The sequence below is a fragment of the Anoplopoma fimbria genome, chromosome 15 (assembly GCF_027596085.1).
Source record: "Anoplopoma fimbria isolate UVic2021 breed Golden Eagle Sablefish chromosome 15, Afim_UVic_2022, whole genome shotgun sequence".
Lineage (NCBI taxonomy): Eukaryota > Metazoa > Chordata > Actinopteri > Perciformes > Anoplopomatidae > Anoplopoma > Anoplopoma fimbria.
Window position 1 is genome coordinate 7312445 of NC_072463.1, and position 13038 is coordinate 7325482.

The following is a 13038-nucleotide window of genomic DNA, read 5'->3' on the forward strand; positions in this document are numbered from 1 at the left end:
TTTACATAGAAGGGAGTCTGGAGACAATAAAGAAACGTGTTCTCTTGTTGTAGTTATCAGTTAAATCATTTGAAGAATGTCTCTCAACATTCAGAAGATGACTTACTGATGTGACATAAAGTCACCTAACCTATTCAGATATCTAAACAATCTCACTGTTAAGGTCTATTTAGTAGCAGTTTTGGAGCTTTCGACCGTGTCACAAGATCTTCCTCAGCAGATGGAGTTTGACCAGGTAGATCAAATTGAAGATAAGAAGACCAATAGTGTCGGACCAGTAAGTGTTCAACACAAAATCTTAACATTCCAGAAGAAACTGAAAATAATTTCTGTGAATAACCTTAAAATAATGATATACTGTCAGGGTTAAACCTTCCTGTACTCATCTGTCAGGAGGTGGTTGTGCAAGGCAGCCTTGCTTCACAAACCCTTTGACAGGTTTGATAAGAGTTGATTGACGTGATTGCACTTCACGCTTCAGGTCCTCTCAATGTGGTGGGGCTACAGTCAGGCAGGACTAGACAGGCTGAACACTCAAGAAAACGAACACTGTAATTACTTTATCGAACACACTGGCTAGGATATGTAAAAATACACAAAAGAGGTTATTTTCCCCAGAATGGTCTCAAAACAACTTACAAAAAAGATGCCTAAAGAAGTTTGGGGCTAAGTTTAAACCAGATGATATGTGCCTCAGGTGTTTTACCTTTCCTTTTTAGTTCAACGCTGTAACTCGTTTAAATTATAAAACATAATTTGGACTTCTGAGATAAAATAAAAGACATGATAAACTTATCAAGTTAAATCTGCTTTAGTTGCCAGTTTCTATCATATGACTTTTGTATTTGTTTACAATGCTTATTGAGTTGAGATTCCCCCCATAAGCCCTGAGTTTTTTTTTTAATCTCACCTTCACAACTTGCTTCTTTTCTTTTGTTGTTGAGTTTCCGCTGCTTTGTTTTATTGTGCAAACAAATAAATCTCAAATCTTTTGCAACAGTCTTTTAATGTGTTTAACTCTGGAACACATATGAGAATGACCAATAGATGAAATATCATAAAAATAACATACTGAACTAAGATGGTGAAGTTTTTAAACATCTTATCTGCGTGTTAGCATGCTGATGTAAAAATTTAGCTCAAAGCACCACTAGCTGTGAGCATGCCTGAAGACTCCAAGTTTATACCGTCATTCATTTGAAGCATTAATAAGGTCATTAGCAGTTTAATAACCCCAAATTAAGTATGTTTTAACAACTAAGGCTTTCATTTTGCAAACTCTAATCATCAAGATTGTTTGATTGTGATTACTTCTTGTGAAAATATGTATGTGTGTGTGGTATGTGTACGACACGGCAAGTCCAGCGCCAGCTTCTATTCTCAGTAAAAAAACTAGGCCTAGGTGATTCGATTGAAAAGCAGTAGCTCCAAGAAATTTACAGTGAGTGATCTTTGTTTCATGTTTGTTCTTGAGTGGGCGTTGCACTTTCCAAAGCAAAGACAACTCAATCCATTACGTGTGTGCGCTTCCTTTATTTTGAAATAATAGAAAAATCAATCAGCAGGTGAGGGCCGCCAGGTTTTTTAGGAGGGAGAGGGGGAGGAGCCTGCGAGGGTTTCTCCCAGGAGAACGTGTTTCAACGGGGAGACTTTATAAGCTTGTCACATGTGACCTGATTGCTTAACAAAATAAGAGTTTCCACGCCCAAGGGCTCCCTTTGTACCAGGTGTGTGTGTGTGTGTGTGTGTGTGAGCTACATCTGGTTGGTGGTGCGTGTGTTGTGTATCTATCTGGATATTTTCAGTCAGGGTGGAGGGTTGAGGAGCAGAGAGAGAAAGACCAGGACCCCCCCCCTCCCACTGCTTCCACACCCCATTCCAGTTTCTTACCGTAAATGTGTGGCTAACCAGAAAAGGCTGTTGGTGGGGGCAGAGCAAATCTTGAGGGAATTGGACTTCCAGAGATCCTGTTTTTTTGGTGATGTTGAAAGCATTGTGGATTTGTTTCGACCGAGCCAGTGACTTAATGATTATTATTATTGAGTTTGGCCATTTTTTTCTGTTCCCTCTATCCCCTCTGGCTACACACAGAGCTCAGCAGTCAAAAGTCAACCTCTGTTGCTCTGAGACAAAAGAAAGAAGGATATGGATAGAGTGGGAATGTGGGAGGGATAGAAGGCCAAAAAATGAGGCTGTGAATGAAAGAAACAGATAGAAAGAGAAGAAGTATGAGAGAGAGAGAGCGAGAAAGAAAGAGAGAGAGAGAGAGAGAGAGAGAGAGGGGAGGGAATGACAGAAACAGCACAAGAGCGAGAGAGGGGAGAGGAGGAGGAGGGAGTGACTGAGCATTGCTTTTCAAGAGCAGAGAGAACAAAGGCTCCTTTGTGTGCAGTGCTGAGAGAGTGAAGTGGAGCCAGGGCTTAGGGAGTGTTTAACAGTGTACACCGACTGCATTCCTGCAATGTGATTACAAGACGCTTTTAATTTATACTCAGGAAATGGACTTAACTCTTCCCTCTCCGTGCATTCCCCCGCTCTCTACCTGCCTCGGTTTTCCCTCTCACGTTCTTCTTTTAGTATTTTAATGAGGTTGTTACACAGTCATTGTACAGTATGTGTCCCTTTTGTTTGTTTTTTGTGAATTTGTACTGTACAGTTAATTTATGTGCAGGCTAGCTCACTGGTCTGCCTCTGGGCCAATGATTACAAACTCCTTCAGTGCAGCCAAACATTATTGAAACTCACATGACTTAATTTCAAATTCTCTTGGAGATCCCAAAGTTTCCATACTGTATCAATACTGTGCAATACAGTCTTCTGATTTTTCGTTCTTTCTTTTTTTGGAATGGTGCAGACATAAAATACATGGACTCAACAAATTGATATTTTACACTGAAAGAGTGAAATAAGATGATATTCCAGCTTTAAATCTACTTAACAGAGCCCTACAGAGTTTTTTGTAAATAAACAAAAGTTAAGTTGACTTTAGAGTTATTAACCAAAACACAATCTGTGTATTCTTGAAGTCTAAAAATGTTTACACATTTGCAATGAAGCAAACAAGCCTGCAAAAGATTCAGACAATAGTGATAGTCACTCTCCTTCTGGCTCTGTTTTGGTCTCCACCAACTCCTTAGGGAAACACATGTCTCTTTAACTGTTAAATTCTCCACTATGTTCCCCGCTAGGTTTTGTATGTTCAAGCTGTTTGGTGCTTGAAAGTAGTGTACAGTCGGTATGTCAGAGCTTTTCCTCTGAAACAGATAAATACTAATGTTGTTGGCCAGAAAACCAAAACGATGAGATTAAAGATGATAAATCACCTGATAGAGCTTCAACAACTAATGCTATGTAAAGAGATATACTGAAGAAATGTCTTCCTGAGCAGACAAAGAACTCACAAAATCTAGATTACAGCACTAATAACTTCCCATTGTTTTCTTTTCAGATCATGGTAACTATGTTTGGTAAAGTCATACAACTCTGGGTATCCAGCAAAAGTCCCCACAATTAGAAGCAATGCTTCTCCACTCAGTTAAATGTTTTTCAACTTGAGATGTTCAGGGCACTCCTGTAACAATGCAAGGTGTTCAGAAACACAAAAGCAGCGTGCAAAAGCAGCGTGCAAAATGCTTAACCGTCACTAAGTATTTAAGATTGTGATAAGTAACAAGGTAGATAGAGCATCAAATCGGCTGAAAAACAACTTCTGCTGTTGCCTCAAAAACACCACATCATTGTTTACCAACTAGAGTGCCATTACATACCGAGGACAGCCTCCATTATCTCATTTAGCAAATAACATTTGGGCCTCACAGTCTCCTGACTTCACTTGCCAAGTCAAAAAGGACTGCTGGAGAGTTAGAAAATAAAGGGGGGGTTAGCAGAGATGGAGAGATGAGGAGGATCTGGAGGCCGGGGGTCAGGGCACATGGACCGCCAACCTCTGGCCTCGCTGCTGAAAAAAATAAACTTGGCCTGTGTCTGTAAGTGATCATCACAGCTGCTTGTTATCAGGAGGAAACATCTGATCTCAGATCATCGGCTCCCCTCCTTCCTCCCCGTCTCTCTCGGATGAAGACAAAAGTGCAGTCTCAGTGTGGCCTCCTTACATGAGACTGGCTACTAACTGCTTCTTTTTACAGCACACTTCCTCTCCTTTTTTGTTGTTGTTATTCCACCCCTCACCCGACTCCCCCCACAGCTACCACCCACTGTATTCATACATTCAAATGTAAGATAAAACTCCTCGCATTTCCCTCTCTCTCTCTCTCTCTCTCTCTGCACTTAATCCTCCTCCTTGCTGAGTGATTTACTTTCCCTCTCGACGTCTCCCCTCAGTTCCAGTAATGAGGCTCTGCATTGTCCACCTCGCCTCTCAATCTTCCATCAAACGCAGTGAAAAAAATATAATTCACTGAGGTTAAAGAAACCCAGGGGTGGCCTCAGAAATAGAATGCATGAAAACAAGAAAAGAAAAGTTTTTGAAAACTCTTAAAAGCAGGACAGGCCAGCTCCCACCCACCAGATTAGCTTCTCCTCTGAGAGACGGTATAAAGATTTAATTAGCCAACCGTTTCTGCAGGGCTCACTATTCACTCTCCTTTTTTTCCTTTTATCTGTATTTCAATATGCCCACTCTGCATTTTCCAGACCACCTCAAAACCTGAACTCTGTTGGTTTTATTGTGTGTGTGTGTGTGTGTGTGTGTGTGTGTGTGTGTGTGTGTGTGTGTGTGTGTGTGTGTGTGTTCTTTTCTTTTTCCCTAATCAGAAATGCAGGTCTGCGGTGAAAGGAAGGGCTAAAAGGGTGAGATGAGCGAGGAGGGGAAGCGTTTCGAATTGGGAGAGGAGGGTGAGGGGTGTTACAGTGTATTGTCCGTCAAAAACAATACAAGGTTTTTGTATTCAGCTTGGATTAAGCGCCCAATCAACAGGTCTTGAGTGCATGAGGAACCACATGAGGAGCTTATGTGTGTGTAGTAAGGCGACTAAGCAAATTTCTGTGTGCAAGTGTGTACTTGTGTACTTTGGGTGTGCCCCAGTGATGCTGATAAACTGCATCTGTTTCTCAATTTCTTTGCAATTCTATCTGCGTTAAGCTACTGTTTTTCACTAAAAACAGATGTTCATTCAAGAAAGTCATCCAGCGTGAATAGATTTGAAAAAGTTGGGGGGAAAAAGACGATATCTCTGGTTCTGCTTCACCAATTTCATCGTTTTTGGGTCCATAGTGAGTCTGACAATGTTCCAGGAGTGCAATGCTAAATCTGTGGAGTACTCTGACTGATCTTCCGAAAAACCCGCTGACGTTCTGATTTGCATACAATTTTCTGTAAAACTTCTGGCTCATGTATCTTTCAAATGCCCAGAAGTAGAGTTTAAAGTTTTAACTTGGTTTATTTAATTCGTTGAGAGCAACGGAAAAAACTGAGTCAAATTCCATGTATGCGTACGTGCAATAAAGCTGATTCTGATTCTTTTAGTTCTGGTTGTTCAATGTCGTTGAGGTGCATGGAAATGAAATAAGTTCTCCAAGTTATACACCAATATCATCCATATGGGTTTTGTTAAGACTAAAACGGTTTGGTTAAGGTTAGGGAAATACTTGTATTTACCTTGCGATCATTGACTGCGTTCAGAGCTCTGTATTTAGGATAAAACAATTGCCGTCATGGTAAGTTACCATGGTTGTACAATTCTTCCACATAATATTACAAATGGCTGTGCAGTGTGTTGGCATCCGATAATGGATCTGTCCTCTAAACCTCATAGTGGACTTTACGGTGCTAAAACAACATCCGTTTACCTCCACATTTGACAGAGAACAGTTCTTAATTGTGTGGCCACAGGAGGGTGTGAGAAAAGTTATTTTTTTTCTTTACAAAATGACAAATGTTGTAGTTTCTCTCTGGAAAAACCTTTAATATGTGCGATGAATAACATTTTTATAATCTAGGCTTTACTGATTAGCATGGACTGGTTCTTGGTGTAAACCACTCTAAACAAAAATCTGAAACGCTGCTAAGGTTAAAGGGGATTGAGGTGAAAAGAGTGGAGGAGTGCAAAGAAAGTGAAGAGCAAAAAGAGCTGGACGAGTTTGGAGGAGGCAGCTCAGTGTGCCCGAGGGTCTGTTTTGTCAGTTGAAGGGGAGAGGAGAGAGTGAGGGAGAGAGAGAGAGGAGCCGTGGGGGACAAAAAGGCGGGAGGAGGCAAGAGGGGAGGAAGGAGGGGAGGCATGGTGAAAGTTGGTCTGTATGAAATCCCTCCTTTTTTTTCACTTAACATCAAAGCTGTGCCTGGCAATACAATTCAAAGAGGCAATCTGCATTTCCATGGGCTCCTCCTGACCCTCCCACCACCACCACCACCTCCTCCTCCTCCTCCTCCTCCTCCTCCTCCACCACCTCCTCCCCCACCTTCTTCATCCTCCCAAACCTATCCACCAACCACCAACCACTCTCCAATCCCACCCACACCTTTCTCCTCCACTCACACAGCAGGACCATTGTCATCCACTTACATGACCCCCCCCACCCCCACCCCCACAACTGTAACCCCATCCAGACCGCTTGCCCCTCACATCTCCCTCCTCCTTCATCTCCTCCCTTTCTATGTTAAAGCGTCCAGCAACAGTAAGAACAGTATACAGTGGATGTACTACAAGTAAAGGGAAAAAAAACTACAAATTACATTATTCAGGATAACATGATGCACATGCTGGTTTTTGTGTGCATGCATTCTCCTATAAAGTCAGAGGTCAAGTTCAGCCATGGAGCAGCATCATGGTGCCCAGAGGGGACTTGCTCAAGGGCCAAACAGCAGCGCAGAATATGCTAACACATAGAATGTATGAGAGTGTATTGGCTAATAGATGAAAGAAATACACACACAAAATACCAATCGATAATCTATATCGATAATCTATATTGATAATCTTCTTAACTGTATTTTAGTTAGGTACTCTAGGTTTAGAAAAATTGACGATTTAGGATAAACTTCGTCCCGAATCGCTGCGTTCCCATCAGGCAGTTAAGGCAGACAATGCATCTCAATAACTTTTGAGTTGTTGTTGTTGCTGCTGTAAAAATGCCATCAGATAACCACGTAGTGAGTCATGTATATATTGCAGTCTATTGAAGTTAGACAGTATTGGTATTGTCAAACAAATGGGCGTAACCCGACAAACCTGATCGACTTTGTTCAGCAGAAACCGCAATAATTACGTAATGTCCTCCAAACAGGTGGATATAATAACAATGTATTTGTTCATATATCAAACATGACAGACATTAATTCCAAGGAACCAATTTTCGGCTATTCATTTTGTGTTCCGGTTTATTGGCTAATATAGGCCGAATGCGTAATGCTGGATGGTATCGTTTGTTTTGCTTTTTGTTGATGCAGTGGTTTCGGTGGGTGTTGGTCAACATTTCGTTCCACTGCCGGCTGCTTAGTGCCAACATTTACTGGTTTTGTTGCAGGCTCCGTGGTTTTCTGGTCAAAATCTGCTCTAAAAAGAATTTACGGGCTAAAGATTAATCTACGGTGGCCCACAAGGTGCTCCGTTTTGTCATGACAGAGTCCAGCCTTCACCGTCTCGGCCAATTTTCTCCTCATCAAATTTAGTTGTTGGGTTTCCATCCTCCATTAGGAGAGTAGTAATAGTCCACACACAGCTTTTAAAAAGTTCGAGTTGACAAAATCAGATTTTTTTTATTTCCCAAAGCTCTCTGGAAAGTCTATTTTTATCTAAGGTACCATTCCCACATTTGGCTGCAGTGCAAGTCGTTTCAGCTTCATACTTGGCAGCAGTCAATATGTAGACCTCATAACGTGGGTTTTATTGACCATCCGACAGCCACCACTCAAATTTGCCCTATTCAAGGCTAGGCTAAAGAATGGGAACTGCTGCCATTCAGTTGAACTCCGTTGCTGTTGCCCCATCCAACCATTATGTCTCTGAAATCCTAAACATCACTGATTCCTTCAACCTGGTGCAGCAAGTCTCTGGTTCAACTCATAACTGAGGCCACACATTTCACCTCGTATTGACTTTAGGTCAGATTATTCACAAACTCCCTCTCATTGATACATCTTGTCTATGAACATAAATGTATCCTATTTGACTCCTGTATCCAGGCAACTTCTCCAATTCCGAATCAAACAGAAACCTCTGCATTTTTAAGAACCAGTCTGCTCTAAAGCTCTCAACAATTGTCTCTGATCTATAAAGTCCACTCTAACCTTCTAACATTAATGAACTGGTAAACAAGTTTATTAACCCGTGTTCCATGGTGATTGATGCCACTGCACCTTTAACAACCAGGTCAGTAGCAGTCACAATCCTCTTTGTTTTTCATTACATGCCATTTGTGCTTGGTATTCGTGTTTTTCCGTACTGATGTTAATGTAAAACAGTTGTGTTAAAAAAGATGCTATATGAATAATGTTGACCTACTTACAAATAAGTAGACTTGACTTTGTAGCAGAAATGTTAAATGTACAGTTTTATTTTATTTTATATACAATTCAAATTATATGGCGTATAATACACAAAACACTTGTTATCTTTTACTGTCTACCGTTGTTCCAGTGCAATAGGCCTCCCACACATCATCACGCTCTGCCCTGTTGTCTGTGGGTGAAGAGGAGGTGTCGGGCAACTTTAAAAAGGTCAAACCACAAATGGAGAACATCTCTTGAGAGGCCCGACGGTCATGGCCAAAGATGTAGGTTTCCATAGCGACAGCTGGGGCGCGAGACCTTCAAAGAACTTCCTCTGGAAGACTTATAGAGGGGCCAGAATAGCCGTGATGCATCGAGTAGAGCGCGCTGTGGTCGGCTAGCGTGATGTGGTCGGAAAAAGACACACATGGGTGACACGAAAGAGAATGTGAAAGATAAAAAACGGAGGTAGAAAGAATTCAGAGAGAGAAATGAGACACAGTGAGATCTAAGAGAGAGACTCCCCTCTACTGTCAGATGAAGTTCATAAGTTGGCCAAGAAGTATACGTCAGATGAAAATGCTGAGTTACACCTAGGAATTGTACTTTAACTAAGATTTTGTGATAAAAAAAAAAAAAGGAGTGACTAATTAAAGAAAGTTTATACAACCGTTTTTATTGTAGCAGCAAACAGTGTTTTAAAATATGATAGGATAAACACCTTTAGTATTCTGGAAAGTTATGTGACCTGGTGAACAATTTAGTTGTAAAAATAATTAAGTTAGCAAAGTGAGAACGTTCGAGTTTGAGCAGGCAACGAAACATTGCTGCGTATATGATACAGAATATCAGCTAACTCTTCATAGCTATTTAGCAGACCTGAGCACAACGTGAATATTGTTAAAACCAGAAACAAAGATCTTGCATAAAAGATGCGAAAAGATTCTAGTGCGGATAAGTAACACTGAATCATTCAACATTACACATATTTAGCCATTGTGAGATGCTGTATTTATTTTTGATGTGTTGCTAGGAGGGAACAAATATTTATTTCATGCTTATTAAATGCCAAACCACCAGGCAGAGGCATGATTTGTTGTCCTCCACCTTAATGCTGGCAAGGTAAGCAGCTGATTATCACAACACTACTGTGGAGGGTAATTCACACGGTATGTGAGCATGCAGGTATTTCATTAGTAGATGCAGTGATGCAAGATGACGGTTAATTACATTTGAGAAAAAGTAAAGGCAGAACCACGTTTTTTGCCGTGATATACAACATTGTTTTGGTGTTTTGACACAGCCTAATGCACAGCCTTATTACGCCTTTATCAATAACTAAACTTAACTACACTGTATTTTTAATGATGATTAATGTTATATGTATTTTTGAATCCACGTTTGTTGATGTTGTCTTCTTGGTGCTGATCTTTAAATCATTGGTTATTTAATATTTACTGTCTGCTGAAACCAAATGCAAATTTCAACATTGTGGACAATTAAGTTCCTAGCTTACTAACTTATTGGTAGTTCTGGAAGTGTGTGAAAGTGAATTTAGTATTTCCGTTTCAGTTTTTGTCCCAACTTTTAAAAAAAAAAAAGAAAAAAACACAACACACACACAACCAAACTTCCCTACAACCACCCCTCTGTGTAGACAAAAGCAGGATTCGGGACATACGGGTGCACTCAGTCCGGTTTTCATGCTTCTTCAGTCAAAGCAGAGAAGCGTTGACCCCGGCAGTGTTGCGCTCGCACTTGAGACACTTGGCTCAAAACAAGAGTGCCCTAAAATATGAAACACCCTGCTGTGTACAAGACGTCTCCATCCCCTTCGTATGTCACTTCCACCACTTCCCTTTCTTCCCTTTGTCTCAGTAATTACAGTGTATTTCATTCTCAGCTATTGCTCATGCTAAAATGTGATGGTTGGCATCATTTTTAAATTGCTTCAGGGAGAGCTTCAGGCAAAACACAGTTTTACAATCGCACTGATTATAGGCCTGTCAGTTGAAATTATTATTAGCTGGATCATTTTTCTTGTTTGGAAAGACTTACTTTGTATGTTTCCATAGGAGCAGTTTACCACAACAAACGGGCAGGACGGAGGGTAAAAACGACTCAAAATTACATAGAAGTCTGGAATAATCACTAGAAAAAACAGTTGTATTGTTGTTGTTTATTTGCCTGACGGTGATTCAGCAGCTGGAGTCTTTGTTTGTTAATCACAACTACACTGATCACAGCGTAAATGATCAAATAAATTCGGTGCGGCAGAGGATTTACTCACAGAGCAAAATTGGTTTGCCAATGCTCAGGTAACTCAGAAGTCTTTGTAACATAAGACTCATAGCTTTGTTTACTTCTTCGTAACTAAAGCCCAAAACACAAATTGTCCCCTTCCAAAAAGATAAAAGAGTCACATGCATTTCATTAAGAGGAAAGCTAATGGTCATGGAAATTAATAAATGATCTTTTCTAGCTATCCTTGTGTGACCCCATTGTGGAAATTTTAGCTTAAAGGGGACAACATTTAAGCAACAATAACACCTGGAGGTTAGCTCTGGTGCTAAGCAGGATCTAATAATAGAAACTCATCTCAATAAATACTAAAGTGCATTGTGGGTGTGTCGCATATCACCTTGGCATTGATCCTATTGGCTGAGTTGTGCAAATCCCCTGGATGGTACGATGGGTAGGACGTCAAAGGGCGGTTTCGGAGTTCACATTACGGCTATATGTGAAGTCTAATTCACTCCTCCCTCAATTCACCACAGACCATTTATTTATTATTTATTGTTATTTTTCCAGTAATGACAATATAATTATACAGAGTGTTATTTGCTTCTGATGTGAATAGTCACACGGCAGCTATTAAGCTATTTACAGACTGCCAAGTTGAATATGTTACTTAATATAGCAATAGTTAACCAGCCAAAAGGCTTTTAAGATTTAGTGGTAATAGCAAAGCGACAAAATAGATGTGTAGAGTAGGTTGTGTTGGATTAATGGGTCAAACTCAGGACTTTCACCCAGGAGACTTGGGTTGGAGTCCTGTGAGAAGCTTATTTTTACTAAGTTTACTTGAATGATAATGTTGCTCTGTGTCTGCTGGATGTGTAAATATACATCTATTTGCTAACATGTAAGCCATAAAACCTTATAACAGATAATCAGTTTTATCAAAGGCCAATGATTTAATATTTTACTCTTTTTTTTGTCCTTCTGTTATGTCTGTTCATGTTTTTTTTTCTTTCTCTGCTTAACTCAGGTATGTCTTGCAAAAGAGATCTTGATCTCAGTGAGATTAACGGATTAAATAAAGGTTATGTTCCTTCAGCATTTAGAGAAGGCACTGAATACACAGCTACTCCCACTCGTTTTGTCCTTTTTCATTTCTCAGTTTCACATGGCACCTTCTCACCAAAATACCACATCACATTGGAACATATTGCGCCAAGTGAGAACTACCACATCCCTAGCAATATCTGTACACCCTCTTGTACATTCAGCCTTTAACGTGCTGACAGCTGTCTGACAACTGCATGAATGTTTTTATATATATTATATAACAGTTTGTTTTGTTTTAACAGCTCCTCTAAAAGGTTTCACTAACTACACCCAACCCAGAAATGTATCAATCTATCAGGGAGCAGAACAAAAAAAAAAGAAAATATTCATCAAACTGGTGTTTTGCCCTGCAGCAACATTGTGTAACTCATTACTCATAACAAACTACTTCAGACTGTTCAGGCTGCAACACAGTGTGTGATTGCATCAATAAGCGGCCATGCTGCCGGTCCGTGTTCTCATCTCCATGCAAAGCAATGTCCTCGACACACCTGGGAGTAATTTGTGAGCAATGTGGGCTCTGATGAATCCGGAACACAGATTTGGATTTAATAATCCAAATTGGAGGGATTACAGGAGTGGAAAGACAAGTGCGCCTCCTCGCCAGGCTTCGCTTCGTCTTCGTTTTTTACCCTCCCCCGCCTCTGAACTACCACCATCATCATCACCATCCCTCTCCGCTACCCTTCCTCCCAACTACACTCTCCGCTGACCCCGTGACCCCTCCCCCACATCACTCACGGGTCATCAGTAAGAAGAAAGGGGGATTTAACGGCTAACTTGGCTCGGGAGGGCCCATTGAGGTGGGGGCCAAACACGTCTCAGAGAATTCCAATCTTCAGCTGACTCGCCCCCCCCCCCCCTTCACTTCCCACTGCGCTTTTCTGTTCCCACTTAGCAGCCGAGAGAAAACAACTCCCCTCATTTTTTGGGGGGGTTGATTATTGGGGGCTGGAGAGCACGTCTGTCAGGAGTCCACTGATGAGGAACAGAGACGCCAACTCTCTTGTAGACACATGGCGAATGATCTGTGGGGGGAAAATTACTTAAAGCAACAGTTTGACATTTTTGGGGAAATACACTTATTCAGTTTCTTGCTCAGAGTTAGATGAGAACGTTGATAGGACTTTCATGTATGCAGACCGGGGTGGTGGGTCTGTTTTTTGGGGGGATGGGGACGGAAGGGTGTGTTCCAGTTTTCGGGGTATCACATGCTCAGCCTCCCCGGTAAAGTTTATTTT